Source organism: Anomaloglossus baeobatrachus, chromosome 2, assembly GCF_048569485.1.
Source record: "Anomaloglossus baeobatrachus isolate aAnoBae1 chromosome 2, aAnoBae1.hap1, whole genome shotgun sequence".
Taxonomy (NCBI): domain Eukaryota; kingdom Metazoa; phylum Chordata; class Amphibia; order Anura; family Aromobatidae; genus Anomaloglossus; species Anomaloglossus baeobatrachus.
The window spans coordinates 517,398,120-517,412,357 of record NC_134354.1 but is presented as its reverse complement, the minus strand read 5'-3'; positions in this window follow the sequence as shown (position 1 = coordinate 517,412,357).

Sequence of the window (14,238 nt, the reverse complement as noted above, 5' to 3'; positions counted from 1 at the left end):
TACATATAAATGAGATCTCCTCTGAGACGTCTTTTATCTAAGCTAAACAAATCGAACTTTTTCAACATCTCACCATATGGGAGACTTTCCATTCCTTGTAGTAGTCTAGTTACCTGTCTTTGAACTGACTCTAAGTTCTGATTGTCCTTTTTAAAATGAGGAGCCCAAAACTGGATCCCATATTCCAGATGTGGCCTTACAAGTGATTTATAGAGGGGTAAAAATACGTTGAGATCACGGGATCTAATCTCTCTTTTTATACACCCTAAAATCTTGTTTGCTTTTGCAGCTGCTGCTTGACATTGAGTACTGCTGCTCAGCTTACTTGTAACCAGAATATCCAGGTCCTTCTCCTGTTCTATAGTCCAAGTTTACTTCCATTTAATATACACACAGCTATAAAATTACTATGTCTTAGGTGCATTACTTTACATAATCTTATTTTCCAAGTGTCTGCCCATTCAGACATCTTATCCTGATCGTTTTGTAATATTGTACTATCAAGGTCAGTTTTTAATATCCTACATAGTTTGGTGTCATCATCAAAGACTCAAACTTTAGTTAAAAAGCAAATTTTTCCCATACAAAATATATTTATTTGAAATATAAAATACACAGAAGTGATAGTCACACCAATTAGTGAATAATATAACTGATACTGTTATCAATTTGTCTCAGGAAATTATTGAAGCATCCTGTACACCTTGGCCCTGGATACCAGGAGCAAGGTAGGGAAATGATGAATTAAGCAAATTGATACAATTTAGATAAAACACTGTAACACAGATAGGTACAAAGCGACACACAGTATAAAGATGGTCAAGTATACAACCGGACTTATCTTTTGCCCACAAAATGTATCCAATCAGATATGAAATTCATAGAAAATAAAGGGCTTGTATGATAATCGTTGGAGAGGTTATAGTCCATCAAGATCCATATGTTGCAAAAAATTGCAGATGTTCAAATCCCTTTATTCTTTAAGTAAAACAGTAGCCATCTACAATGGATGAGGTCTGTCTCTGCCTCAACGCGTTTCCCGAAGTGAATGGTTCATCAGGAGACTACAAAGACAAGTGTAGTCTATCAGAGACCATACAACCATCCATATAAAAAACATATAGCATAAGTGAAATCCACCAAGCATGTGACTTAAAAACAACAAAGACTGAAACTTTACTATTAATCCCATCCACAAGGTCATTAACCCCTTCACGACCTTTGATGGATACATTCGTCATCGTGCCCTGGTACTTAAAGACCCATGACGGATGTATCCGTCATGGCGAAATCGCATCACCGGAGGCCCGGTGACTGCAATCGGTTCACGCAAACCGCAGATTCGAGAAAGAGGGGACCTGTGCCTGACCTCAGGAGGGGTGGTGCCTCCTCCCTGGACCTACAGAGGCTGTGATTAGCTGACGAATGCCGCTCATCCAATCACAGCCACTGTAATGTTTTAACCATTGAAAATCGCTGAAACATTGAAATCCAGCCATGATCAGTGCAGCTATAGCACTGAACATTGGCTGGAGTTGGGTGACCTCAGCTGGATCACCCTCCCCCAGCTCCAGCAGCTCTGATTTGAGAGACCAGCCTTGTGTCCGATCTCTCCAATCACCGTGGACCTGGGGCCGGTGACTGCCCCCCCTCAGCTTTACAGCTTCAGTTGACGGTCCTGGAGCATCCCAGTACAATGTATACAGTACAATGGCAGGGCGACAAGCTCCGGTCCCATGCTGTTATGTGACCGGAGCATGGGACCTGGAAGTTGCCACGCTGCCATTGTACTGTATCAAACCGGCGAAAAGCCTCCAGATCTGCTGCCACCGCTCTCCCAGATCTGCTGCCCGCAACCCCACCTCTCACCCCCATGATCGGCTGCCTGCCCCCTCCCCCCCATGATCGGCTGCCAGCTCCCTCCCCCTCACCCCCGTGATTGGCTGCCCGCCCCCTCACCTCTGTGAAGTCCTGCCTGCCCCCTCCCCCTCACCCTCATGACCGGCTGCCCGCCCCCTCACCCCCGTGATCGACTTACCATCCCCTCCCCATTACCCCCGTGATTGGCTGCCCGCTCCCCCCCACCTCTCACCCCCGTGATCTGTGCTCCCTCACCTGTCACCCCCGTGATCTGTGCTCCCTCACCTGTCACCCACGTGATCTGTGCTCTATCACCTGTCATCCCCATGATCTGCTGCCCGCTCCCCCCCACCTCTCACCCCCATGATCTGTGCTCGCTCACTTGTCATCCCCGTGATCTGCTGCTCATTCCCCCCACCTCTCACCCCCGTAATCTGTGCTCCCTCACCTCTCACCTCAGTGATCTGCTGCCCGCTGCCCCCCACCTCTCACCACCGTGATCTGCTGTCCCCTCCCCATCTCTCATCCCTGTAATCTGCTGTCCGCTTTCCCCCCACCTCTCACCCTCGTGATCTGTGCTCCGCTCACCTGTCAAGCCCTTTCATCTGCTCTCCGCTCTCCACTCACCTCTCACCCCCGTGATCTGCTGTCCGCTCTCCTCCCACCTCTCACCCCCATGATCTGCTGCCCCCTCTCCCACCTCTCACCCTCCCCGATCTGCTGCCTCCTTCATCTCCTGCGATCCTGCTGCCTAGATCCATCCTGTAAGGTAACTATCCCCAATTTGACCTCCCACTCCCCTTCCTCCTCTTCCCCCCATCCCCCCTTCCCTTCCCATTCCCCCTTACCTCTCTTCCCCCCATCCTCCGCCGCTCCTGCATCCACTGCGCCCTCTCCCATCCGCCACCACCCACTCCCAGCTGCCGCCGTCTCACATCCACCGATGCTCCCTTTATCTGCCACTGCCCCCCCATCTGCTGCCCCCCCCATCTGCTGCCCCCCCCATCTGCTGCTGTTCTGATCCATCCTGTAAATATTGTTCGTGGCTCTTTTCTAACTATCCCCAATCGCATCTCCCCCTCCCTCTCCCCCCCTCCACCTGCTTGCCGCCAAGTGCTGATCAGCTACGTGATTGGCTAATCAGGTACGTAATTGTTGCTTGAGTTTTTGCTTTTTTTGTGCACCCCAAATAAAAAAAAAAGACAAAACTTGAACAATTAGGTACCTGATCAGCAAGCGTGCTGCAGTTGTGCTCGACTTTGAACAGGACTTATTTTTTCCATTCCACCTAGTCCCCCCCTTTTTGCAGCACATCCGTGCGTGCGCCCTTATTTTTTTTTTTACGCCATGGGGATCTAGTTTCCAAAATGGGTCACATGTGGGGGAGCTCCACTGTTTCGGCACCTCAGGGGGTCTCCAAACATAACATGGAATACGCTAATTATTATTATAGTCAAATGACGCTCCTTGCATTCCGAGCCCTGCTGTGCGCACAAACATTTGATTTCCACCACATATAAGGTATCTGTGTACTCAGGAGAAATTGCACCATACATTTTATGGTGCAATTTTTCCTGATACCCTTGTGAAAAAAAAGCTACCTGGTTAAAGTACCAATTTCGTGGTAACATTTTTTTTTTATTTTCACGGCTCAATTTATTAACTTTTGTGAAGCCCCCAGATGTTCAAAGTGCTCAATAAACATCTAGATAAATTCCTTGAGGGGTCTAGTTTCCAAAATGGGGTCACATGTGGGGGAGCTCCACTGTTTCGGCACCTCAGGGGCTCTCCAAACGCAACATGGTGCGGCTAACGATTCCAGCTAATTTTCTGTTCAAAAAGTCAAATGACGCTCCTTCCCTTCCGAGTCCCTCCGTGTGACCAAACAGTGTTTTTTCACCACACATGAGGTATCTGCGTGCTCAAAAGAAATTGCCCAACAAATTCTGGAGGTTAACTTAATCCTGCTACCCTTGTGAATATGCAATATATGAGGCTTAATAAAAAATTTTGTTGCAAAAAGTAAAATGTTCATTTTTTCCTTCCACGTTGCTTAGTTACTGTGAAGCACCTGAAGGGTTAATAACCTTCTTGAATGTGGTTTTGAGTAGCCTGAGGGGTGCTGTTTTTGGAATGGTGTCACTTTTGGGTGTTTTGTGTCATGTAGACCTTTCAAAATCGCTTCAAATGTGATGTGGTCCCTAAAAAAAGTGGCTTTGTAAATTTTGTTGTAAAAATGAGAAATTGCTCATAAACTTTGAACCCTTATAACTTTCTTAATTTTTTTTTCCCAAAATTGTTCTGATGTAAAAAATGTGGGAAATGTTATTTATTAATTATTTTGTGTCATGTCTCGTTGGTTTTAGAGCATAAAAATTCAAAGTTTGAAAATTACAAAATTTTCAAAATTTTCGCGAAGCTTCAATTTTTTTCACAAAGAAACGCAAAAAAAATCGGCCTAAATTTACAACTAAAATGAAGCCCAGTATGTCTCGAAAAAACAGTCTCAGAATCACCAGGATCCGTTGAAGCGTTCCAGAGTTATAACCTCATAAGGTGATACTGGTCAAAATTGCAAAAAGTGGCCTGGTCTTTAAGGTCAAAATAGGCTGGGAGCTGAAGGGGTTAATAAAAAGATTAAAAAGAATCGGTCCTAGCACAGATCCCTTTGGCATCCCACTGCTGACTAAAGCCCATTTAGAGAACATACCATTTATGATTACTCTTTGTTTCCTATCTTTTAGCCAATTCCTTACCCAGTGGCATATAGTTTCCCCTAGTCTTTGCTTCTGGAGCTTCAGTATAAGGCTATTATGTGGTACAGTATCAAATGCCTTGGCAAAGTCCAAATAGATCAGCTGCATTACCAATATCTAGATTTGCACTTACCTGCTCATAGAACCCCAACAGGTTGGTTAGACACGACTTATATTTCATGAATCTATGCTGTCTGTCAGTTACTATATTATTTTCTGCAATCTATTGCAGGTAATCCCTAAAAATGCGCTCAAAAACTTTGTATACTACTGATGTCAGGCTTACTGGATGGGAGTTGCCTGGATCCACCTTCTTACCTTTCTTAAATATCGGTACCACATCAGCAATCCTCCAATCCTGAGGCACCAACCCTGTTACAAGCGAGTCTAAAAAGATGAGATACAGTGGTCTGTCGATTACGGAGCTCAATTCCCTCAATATTCATGGATGAATGCCAAGTGTTAATAATCACACAATGGGGAGATAAGGTATGCACACCAGTGACTATGTAAGGGGAATACATGGAATAGCAGAAACTGCTGTGTGAATACTGACTTGAAAAATCCAATAGCTATATGTGAGAGTGAAAATGTGAAAATGTGAAAAATGGAATCTGCATTACTGCCATGAACATATGAATCAAGAGAAATGTAGCTACTGAATTGATCAATGCAATAGAGCCCCAACACTACGCCAAAGTATTTCTCTACGTTGGGGTCCCTAGCTTGTGTGTGTCCTCTCATGCAGTTAAAAAACTTACCGTGTATGGGAAGCTGAGACCCAGGCTATTTATGCGTATGATATGGATTGGCAATAGGTGTGGTTGGGGAGGGTTCACAAACGAAAAACTACTGACAATAAGGAATAACATTTGGAACACCATTCTAAGTCTGAACTGGGTGCAAAAACCTAAAAAAACATAATAAGGAATAACATTTGGAACACCATTCTAAGTCTGAACTGGGTGCAAAAACCTAAAAAAACATAATATTGTCATGTTTTTTTAGGTTTTTGCACCCAGTTCAGACTTAGAATGGTGTTCCAAATGTTATTCCTTATTATGTTTTTTTAGGTTTTTGCACCCAGTTCAGACTTAGAATGGTGTTCCAAATGTTATTCCTTATTGTCAGTAGTTTTTCGTTTGTGAACCCTCCCCAACCACACCTATTGCCAATCCATATCATACGCTTAAGTAGCCTGGGTCTCAGCTTCCCATACACGGTAAGTTTTTTAACTGCATGAGAGGACACACACAAGCTAGGGACCCCAACGTAGAGAAATACTTTGGCGTAGTGTTGGGGCTCTATTGCATTGATCAATTCAGTAGCTAAATTTCTCTTGATTCATATGTTCATGGCAGTAATGCAGATTCCATTTTTCACATTTTCACATTTTCACTCTTACATATAGCTATTGGATTTTTCAAGTCAGTATTCACACAGCAGTTTCTGCTATTCCATGTATTCCCCTTACATAGTCACTGGTGTGCATACCTTATCTCCCCATAGTGATGTTTTTTTAGGTTTTTGCACCCAGTTCAGACTTAGAATGGTGTTCCAAATGTTATTCCTTATTGTTAATAATCACACAAAGCTGTGCTGGACTCCAAGAACTATATAATGAAGCAGAGTTTTGCAGGGAGATCTAAGGAGAGCAGACTATCACTACATGTCTTACACTGAAAACAATGCTCTAAGCTATTGTTTGGATGGGTTCTTCTGTCCCCTGCCTGTCACTAATTGCTTATAATTGGCCAATGTCATACAGAAGAAAGATGTCCCCAGAGGCATACATTGGGATGATCTTTGTCCCAGTTATACTTAACATCTGATTTACATTTATTGAGAAAATGTGAATTTCTCTAGAAAAAGATAACAGATTGCAAATATATATTATTGAATTCAACTTTCAGTGACTTGCATGCCAAAATAGACGGCTTAGGATTGTTCATCCTTGTGATAGATTCCCTTTAATATAAATTCTGGCTACATATGTGATAATAGAAATCAAAAACAAACAAAACAAGAGCTCCAGACAAAACAGCACACTAAGGAATACAAAGGGAATTATCATAAAAATTACAAATTTATTCAGTAAAAATAAAATAAAATACAAATTTCTCACCCAACCCATCAATAAAGTGCACTTTCTTTTCGTAATTATCCCCAGAGGGAGAGAACATTCTATATAACAAACATATGAAAGAACATGGAAAACCAATGGCCAATGGAAAACAAAATCAATGTGCATATCATTATGGGCATACTCAAACAGATCAATATTACAGAAGATCATTATCAGCTATACATCCATGCAATCACATCCATTATGGCTGTGTAGCACAATGTGTGTTACATATTAAATAATCATGTTCAGAGAGGATACAAAACCTTCAAACCACAGTTTCAGCCAGAGCTGTAATACAAATGATATGCAATATGGTGCACCATTCTGTTGTTTGAACATGCATATAATGACTGATTCTTTCCTATTGGCCAATAGTTCTGCATATTATTTAATTTTTTTGCTATATAGAATTTTCACTAATTATACACAGTAAATGCACTTTATTTTAAGCTGATACCTTTCAAATAAGAATGAACATGATTAAGACTATGTGTCGAAACGCGTAGTTCTGTGGGGTTCTCTCTCTATGTCCCCTATACTTTTACAGCTGACCGCTTTGTACACCTTCCATTTTTAATGGATTTATCAAATAAATGAAAAAAATTTAATTGCACTTTGAGGACTGCGCTGGATTTTCTTTCATCATTCATGAGACTGGCAGCCTAACCTTCCGTGCGCGGATCCAGACAAACAGCGGACCGCAGCAACTCAGTGAGCTGAATTTTCCCTTATTTTACAAATAAGAATGGTACATAGATATTCTCTTTTTCTTTTTTCTTCCATTCAACTCTGATCTCCATGATGACTTCTCCCAGGCATTTCTTATTGTTTAGGCATCTTTTTTGCCACAGTTTTACAAATCCTCACCATCTAGATTAGGAAAAGCTCCTTATTATGCTACACATCGTGTTTTATTACTTTGATAGAGCAACAAACTGTGACCATGCAAACAATACTTCCAAACACCATGTGCAATAAAAATATTGTGAAGCGCGACCGATAGGTGAGTATTATAAAGTGTTTTTTATGTTCTACAGCCCGGCCTGCACCCTTATATATAGAATGTTAGATTGCTGTATATAAGAGCCTAGTGATGGTGGCCGCAGCTTATAGACCCCAAATCGGCTGACAGGTTCCCTTTAAGTATTTAAGTATTGCAACTTTAAATATTGCAGTCACCTAAGCTTATAAATTTTAAAACTTTGTATTGGTTGGATGGAAATATTAAAGGTTTAATATATGATTATGTGGAAGAAAAGATTAGTTGCATACAGATGATATGTTCCTTTTGGATGACTCCTATTTGATGGAAAATGTTTTGATATAAGCAATTTTTTAGTTTATCAGGCTTAAAAGTTCATTTTTTAAAGTTCCACTTCATTCCCTTTAATTGACCAGGATCGTTTCAAATAATTTTGGACTTTGGTTTGGTTGTTGATGATGATGATGATGATTATTATTATTATTATTATTATTATTATTATTCATAATAATAATATCAATAATACAAATAATAATATTAATAATATTTTGACTATTTTATTATGAGTTGTGTGTCCAATGATTAAATTAAATGTGCAAAAAATGTTCTATGAAGATGATGGACAGCATATCAAAATATTTCCCTCTTTCTTTTGGATGTGAAAATGTGTTTTAGGCCCCCATCACACATCCGTGTCTCCGGTACATGTGATGTCTGTTTTCACAAATACCAGAGACACTGACACACATGTGCGTGTTTTCACATGGACTATGTGTCCGTGTGGAGCATATATGGGTTTGTGTAATCCACACGTAGACATGTCCGTTTTTCTCCAGCAGCACGGATGTCACATGGGCTGCATGGATGTGATCCATGTGATATCATATGATACGTACCGGAGAAACCACATTTCTGTGAAATAAAATGAATTTATACACTCACCTTCTCCAGTGCTGCTGTCTCTGCTGCTGTTGTCACTTGCTTCTGACCCCTGCTCTTTATGCACATCGCATAGTCACTGCACCGAGAACTGGAAACAGCAGCAGCGGGGAGTCAGCAGGGCCAGAGTCCGCAGAGCGGAAGACATCAGCCCCCACGGACAGCAGCGTCAGGGACAGGTGAGCATAAAGTTCCTGTTCTCCATGTATTACCACGGATAGCACATGGAGAACAATCATGTGCCAAAATCACGACTAGAGATGAGCGAACCAGCCGCGGTTTGGCTCGAGTTCGGTTCGTCGAACGGAGGTCTCGTTCGAGTTCAGTTCGGCGAACGTTCGACGAACCGAACTCGAACCGCATAGGAAACAATGGCAGGCAATCACAAACACATAACAACACCTAGAAAACACCCTCAAAGGTGTCCAAAAGGTGACAAACAACTCACAACACAACACAAACACATGGGAAAGTGACAAGGACATATACTCATGCGAAAACAAAAGAGCTGGACAAGGAAAAAGAGGAGGAGACACAGATATAGGCAGGGCAAGCCCTTCTAAAATCATGTAAAATACCACAACGTGACTCCAAGCGAATTTCTCCCTTTTTTCCAAAAAATGGGCCACACACACACACACCCACCCCTTCAGTGGCAGCACTTGTGCCCCAGTTGTACACTTCACAGCTAGATTTTCATCAAGCACATTCAAAAATACACCATGCTTAACCGTCCCCAGGATGACACCGGGGTAGGTGCAAAGTCTTTCCTGATCCCAGCGCTGTGCATCTTGGATCATTTTTAAAAACAATGTGAGCAAGGGTTACTCCAAGCGGAGTCTCCCTTTTTTCCAAAAATTGGGCCACACAGACACTCCATCAGTGGCAGCACTTGTGCCCTACATGTACACTTCACAGGTAGATTTGCATCAAGCACATTCAAAAATACGCCATACTTAACCATCCCCAGGAGGACACCGGGGTAGGTAGCTAAGTCTTTCCTGATCCCAGCTCTGTTCATCTTGGCTCCTTTTAAAAAACACAGCAAGCAAGGGTTACTCCAAGCGGAGTCTCCTTTTTTTTTCCAAAAATTGGGCCCCACACACACCCACCCCATCAGTGGCAGCACTTGTGCCCCAGTTGTACACTTCACAGGTAGATTTGCATCAAGCACATTCAAAAATACGCCATACTTAACCATCCCCAGGATGACACCGGGGTAGTTAGCTAAGTCTTTGCTGAACCATGACTTGTTCATCTTTGCTCCTTTTAAAAAATACAGCAAGCAAGGGTTACTCCAAGCGGAGTCTCCCTTTTTTCCAAAAATTGGGCCACACAGACACCCCATCAGTGGCAGCACTTGTGCCCTAGTTGTACACTTCACAGGTAGATTTGCATCAAGCACATTCAAAAATACGCCATACTTAAACGTCCCCAGGAGGACATCGGGGTAGGTAGCTAAGTCTTTCCTGATCCCAGCTCTGTTCATCTTGGCTCCTTTTAAAAAACACACCAAGCAAGGGTTACTCCAAGCGGAGTCTCCCTTTTTTCCAAAAATTGGGCCACACAGACACCCCATCAGTGGCAGCACTTGTGCCCTAGTTGTACACTTCACAGGTAGATTTGCATCAAGCACATTCAAAAATACGCCATACTTAACCGTCCCCAGGAGGACACCGGGGTAGGTAGCTAAGTCTTTGCTGAACCATGACTTGTTCATCTTAGCTCCTTTTAAAAAACACAGCAAGCAAGGGTTACTCCAAGCGGAGTCTCCCTTTTTTTCCAAAAATTGGGCGACACACACCCCCCATCAGTGGCAGCACTTGTGCCCTAGTTGCAAACAGGATGTTTTGATTTGCATCAAGCACATTCCAAATCCACAAGCATTTACTCTCCCCAGGATGACACAGGGGTAGTAAATTCCTTGTGGATCCATGACTTGTTCATTTTGATGAACCTTAGTCTGTCCACATTGTCACTGGACAGACACGTGCGCTTATCTGTCAGCACACACCCAGCAGCACTGAAGACACGTTCAGAGACAACGCTGGCAGCTGGACACGACAAAATCTCCAAGGCGTAAGTGGAGAGCTCTGGCCATTTTTCAAGATTTGAAGCCCAAAATGAGCAAGGCTCCATTTGCAAAGTCATGGCATTGATGTTCATTTGGAGATACTCCTGTATCATCCTCTTTAGCCGTTGACTATGTGTCAGACTTGTTGTCTCTGGTGGCCTTGCAAAGGAGGGTCTAAAAAAATTATGAAAAGATTCAATAAAGTTGCTGTTACCAGCACCATATACGGTGCTACTGGTACGGGTAGACTGTTGAAGATGACGAGACCGTCCCATGTTTGTCAAGTTACAACTGGGAGATTCACTCCCTGCACCTGCACGGTTGTTTGGTGGAAAAGCCGAGCTAAGATCGAGTAACAGCTTCTGCTGATACTCCTGCATACGTGCGTCCCTTTCTATGGCTGGAATTATGTCACAAAGGTACCAGGGATCTAATTGTGTGGCAAGCCAGTAGTCATCATCACTTCTAATTTTGACAATACGAGGGTCATGTTGGAGGTAGTGCAGCAAGAAGGCGCTCATGTGTCTTGTGCAGCCATGCGGAGCAAGTCGACGCTGTGTTTGTGGCATAGAGGTGCTAACCGTTCTTTCTTCCTCTGACATCTCCCCCCAACCTCTTTCAACTGAAATTTGACCAAGGTCTCCTCCATCCGCTGAGTCTTCCATGTCCATGGACAGTTCGTCCTCCATTTCTTCATGTTCTCCTGCACCTTCCTCAACATTTCGCCTGCTACCATGCGCCCTTGTTGATCCCTGTCCCCCATGGTCCCATGCCTGCCGCATTGGTGATGATGAACGTCTGGACCTTGGAGATGTTGTTGTGTCTTGTGCATATGAATCATCCTGTAGTTCCTCCCCTTCATGTTGTCCCACCCCCTGACTCCGAACAGTGTTTAGCGTGTGCTCCAGCATGCAAATGACTGGAATTGTCATGCTGATAATGGCATTGTCAGCGCTAAACATATTCGTCGCCATGTCGAAACTGTGCAGAAGGGTGCATAGGTCCTTGATCTGAGACCACTCCATCAGGGTGATCTGCCCCACCTCTGCATCTCGTTGGCCCAGGCTATACGTCATGACGTATTGCACCAGGGCTCGGCGGTGCTGCCGCAGTCACTGTAACATGTGGAGAGTCGAATTCCAGCGTGTCGCCGAATCGCATTTTAGGCGATGAACTGGCAGGCCGAAAGACTTCTGAAGCGATGAAAGTCGCTCAGCTGCGGCGGTTGAACGGCGGAAATGAGCAGACAGTTTTCGTGCCCTGGTCAGAAAGCCATCTAGGCCGGGATAGTGTGTTAAAAATTGCTGGACAACAAGGTTCAACACGTGAGCCATGCAAGGCACGTGTGTCACCTTGCCCAGGCGAAGGGCCGCACCCAGGTTTGCAGCATTGTCGCACACGGTCTTACCAGGCTGCAGGTTGAGTGGAGACAACCATTTATTAAACTCAGTCTCCAGAGCTGCCCACAACTCAGCCGCTGTGTGACTCCTATTTCCAAGAAATGTCAAGCTAAAGATCGCCTGATGCCGTTGCGCTCTGCTGCCAGCATAGTAATGAGGGGTGCGTGATTCCTTCTGCGCAGTGAGAACGCTGGTGACCTGACCAGGCAGGCTTGGGGCGGAGGTGGAGGACCCAGATGAGGTGGAGGAGGCAGAAGCAGTGGCGGAACTTGGACAGACAGAGGATTGACACACAAGTCGTGGGGACGGCAAGACTTGTGCAGCAGACCCTTCACCATCTATCACCATAGTTACCCATTGCCCAGTCGGCGACATGTAACGTCCCTGTCCATGCTTACTGGTCCAAGTATCGGGGTTGAAATGCACCCTTTGACACACAGAGTTTCTCAAGGAAGCGGTGATGTTGTGTGCGACATGCTGGTGGCACACCTTTCTTAGAGAAGTAGTGGCGACTGGGCATCTGGTACTGGGGCACAGCGACAGACATAAGGTCTCTAAAATCCTGTGTGTCCACCAGGAGGAAAGGCATCATTTCGGTAGCCAAGAGCTTACAGGGGGATAAAGTGAACCTCTTAGCTTTGTCATGGGTCGCAGGAAATGGCCTTTTATTTGTCCACATCTGAGGGACAGAGATCTGGCTGCTGTGTGTTGTTAGGACCAGGATGACGGATAGGCCCAGGAGGTGGATCCACTGGACTGAGCACCCCACCGAGGGCAAGGTGCCCGGTAGCCGGAGCACTACGGGTAGCAGGACAGTCCGTACAGAGGATTAGGTGTAGAAGTCCCTGGGACCACGGAGTCTCTGAAGGTAGTCCGGGTGACATAGCTCAGCTTCGGAGGCCGAGAAGATGTCAGGCAGGGTCCGGAACCAGCGGAGCGGGAAGGCCGGTCACCACACGGATCCATGGATCGGAGACGGTAGGGACTGAGAAGATGGCAGACAGTCACCGTTAGGAGTTCTGGAACCGTCAGGACCGGTTGGCAAGACAGGAGCGGCTCTACAAGAGAGACAGGTAAGTACGGGACAAAGCACAGGGAGACCTGACTCCTAGCTTAGCAAACACGAAGAACAGGCCCCGCCCACTTGGAAAGGAACCCTCTATATACCCTGTACCTGCATCTTCAATATCCTGTTGGAGGACGCTGGCCCTTTAAAAAAAGGTCAATGACCGCACGCGCGCCCTAATGCGCATGCGCGAGGCCCGGGTGCCAGAAGCCAGAGCAGGATACGGTGTGCAGGAGGCAGGAGTGCCGGGCCGGCTCAGGACAGCAGACGGGTGCCGGGACCGGGGACCGGGTTGCCTGGAGGACGCAGGTGAGGGAGTCTGGAGGCTGAGGAGCGGGGGACCGGGGAGCGTGGCATGGGAGCGGGTAAGCGAGGTCCAGGAGCGGGGGAGCGTGGCAGAAGAACTGGGGAGCGTGGCAGAGGAGCCGGGGAGCATGGCAGGGGAGCCAGGGAGCATGGCAGGAGAACCGGGGAGCATGGCACGGGCACCGGGGAGCGTGGCACGGGCACCGGGGAGCGTGACATGTGTAGACGGTGTTGAGTAGGGTGTCCCTGGAAAAGTGCAGCTTTGTGAGGAAAGTGCAGGCGTAGACATGATGTTGCCTTCATCCAACGTTGGTGCTATCGATGTATGAGAGAGCTGTACACACGTACTTGTTTCCCCTTCCAAACCAACTGACGACCTACCAAGCAAACTGCCTGTTGCGGTTACAGTGGTGGAAGTTGTGCGTGGAAAACCAGGTGTGACAGCTGTCCCCACAGTCCTAGAAGATGAAGAGCGCGCGGACACACTGGAAGGGGCAGGCGGTGGATGGTTCGCTTCGCTAGGCCGCATTGCAGCACGGTGAGCTTCCCACTGGGACATATGATATTTATTCATGTGACCATTCATGGAAGAAGTTGTCAAACTGCTGAGGTTTTGCCCTCTACTAACAGAATCACGACAAATTTTACAGATCACATAATTTGGCCGATCTTTTGCTATGTCAAAAAAGGACCAGGCTAGGCAAGGCTTAGAGGGCATGCGACCTGC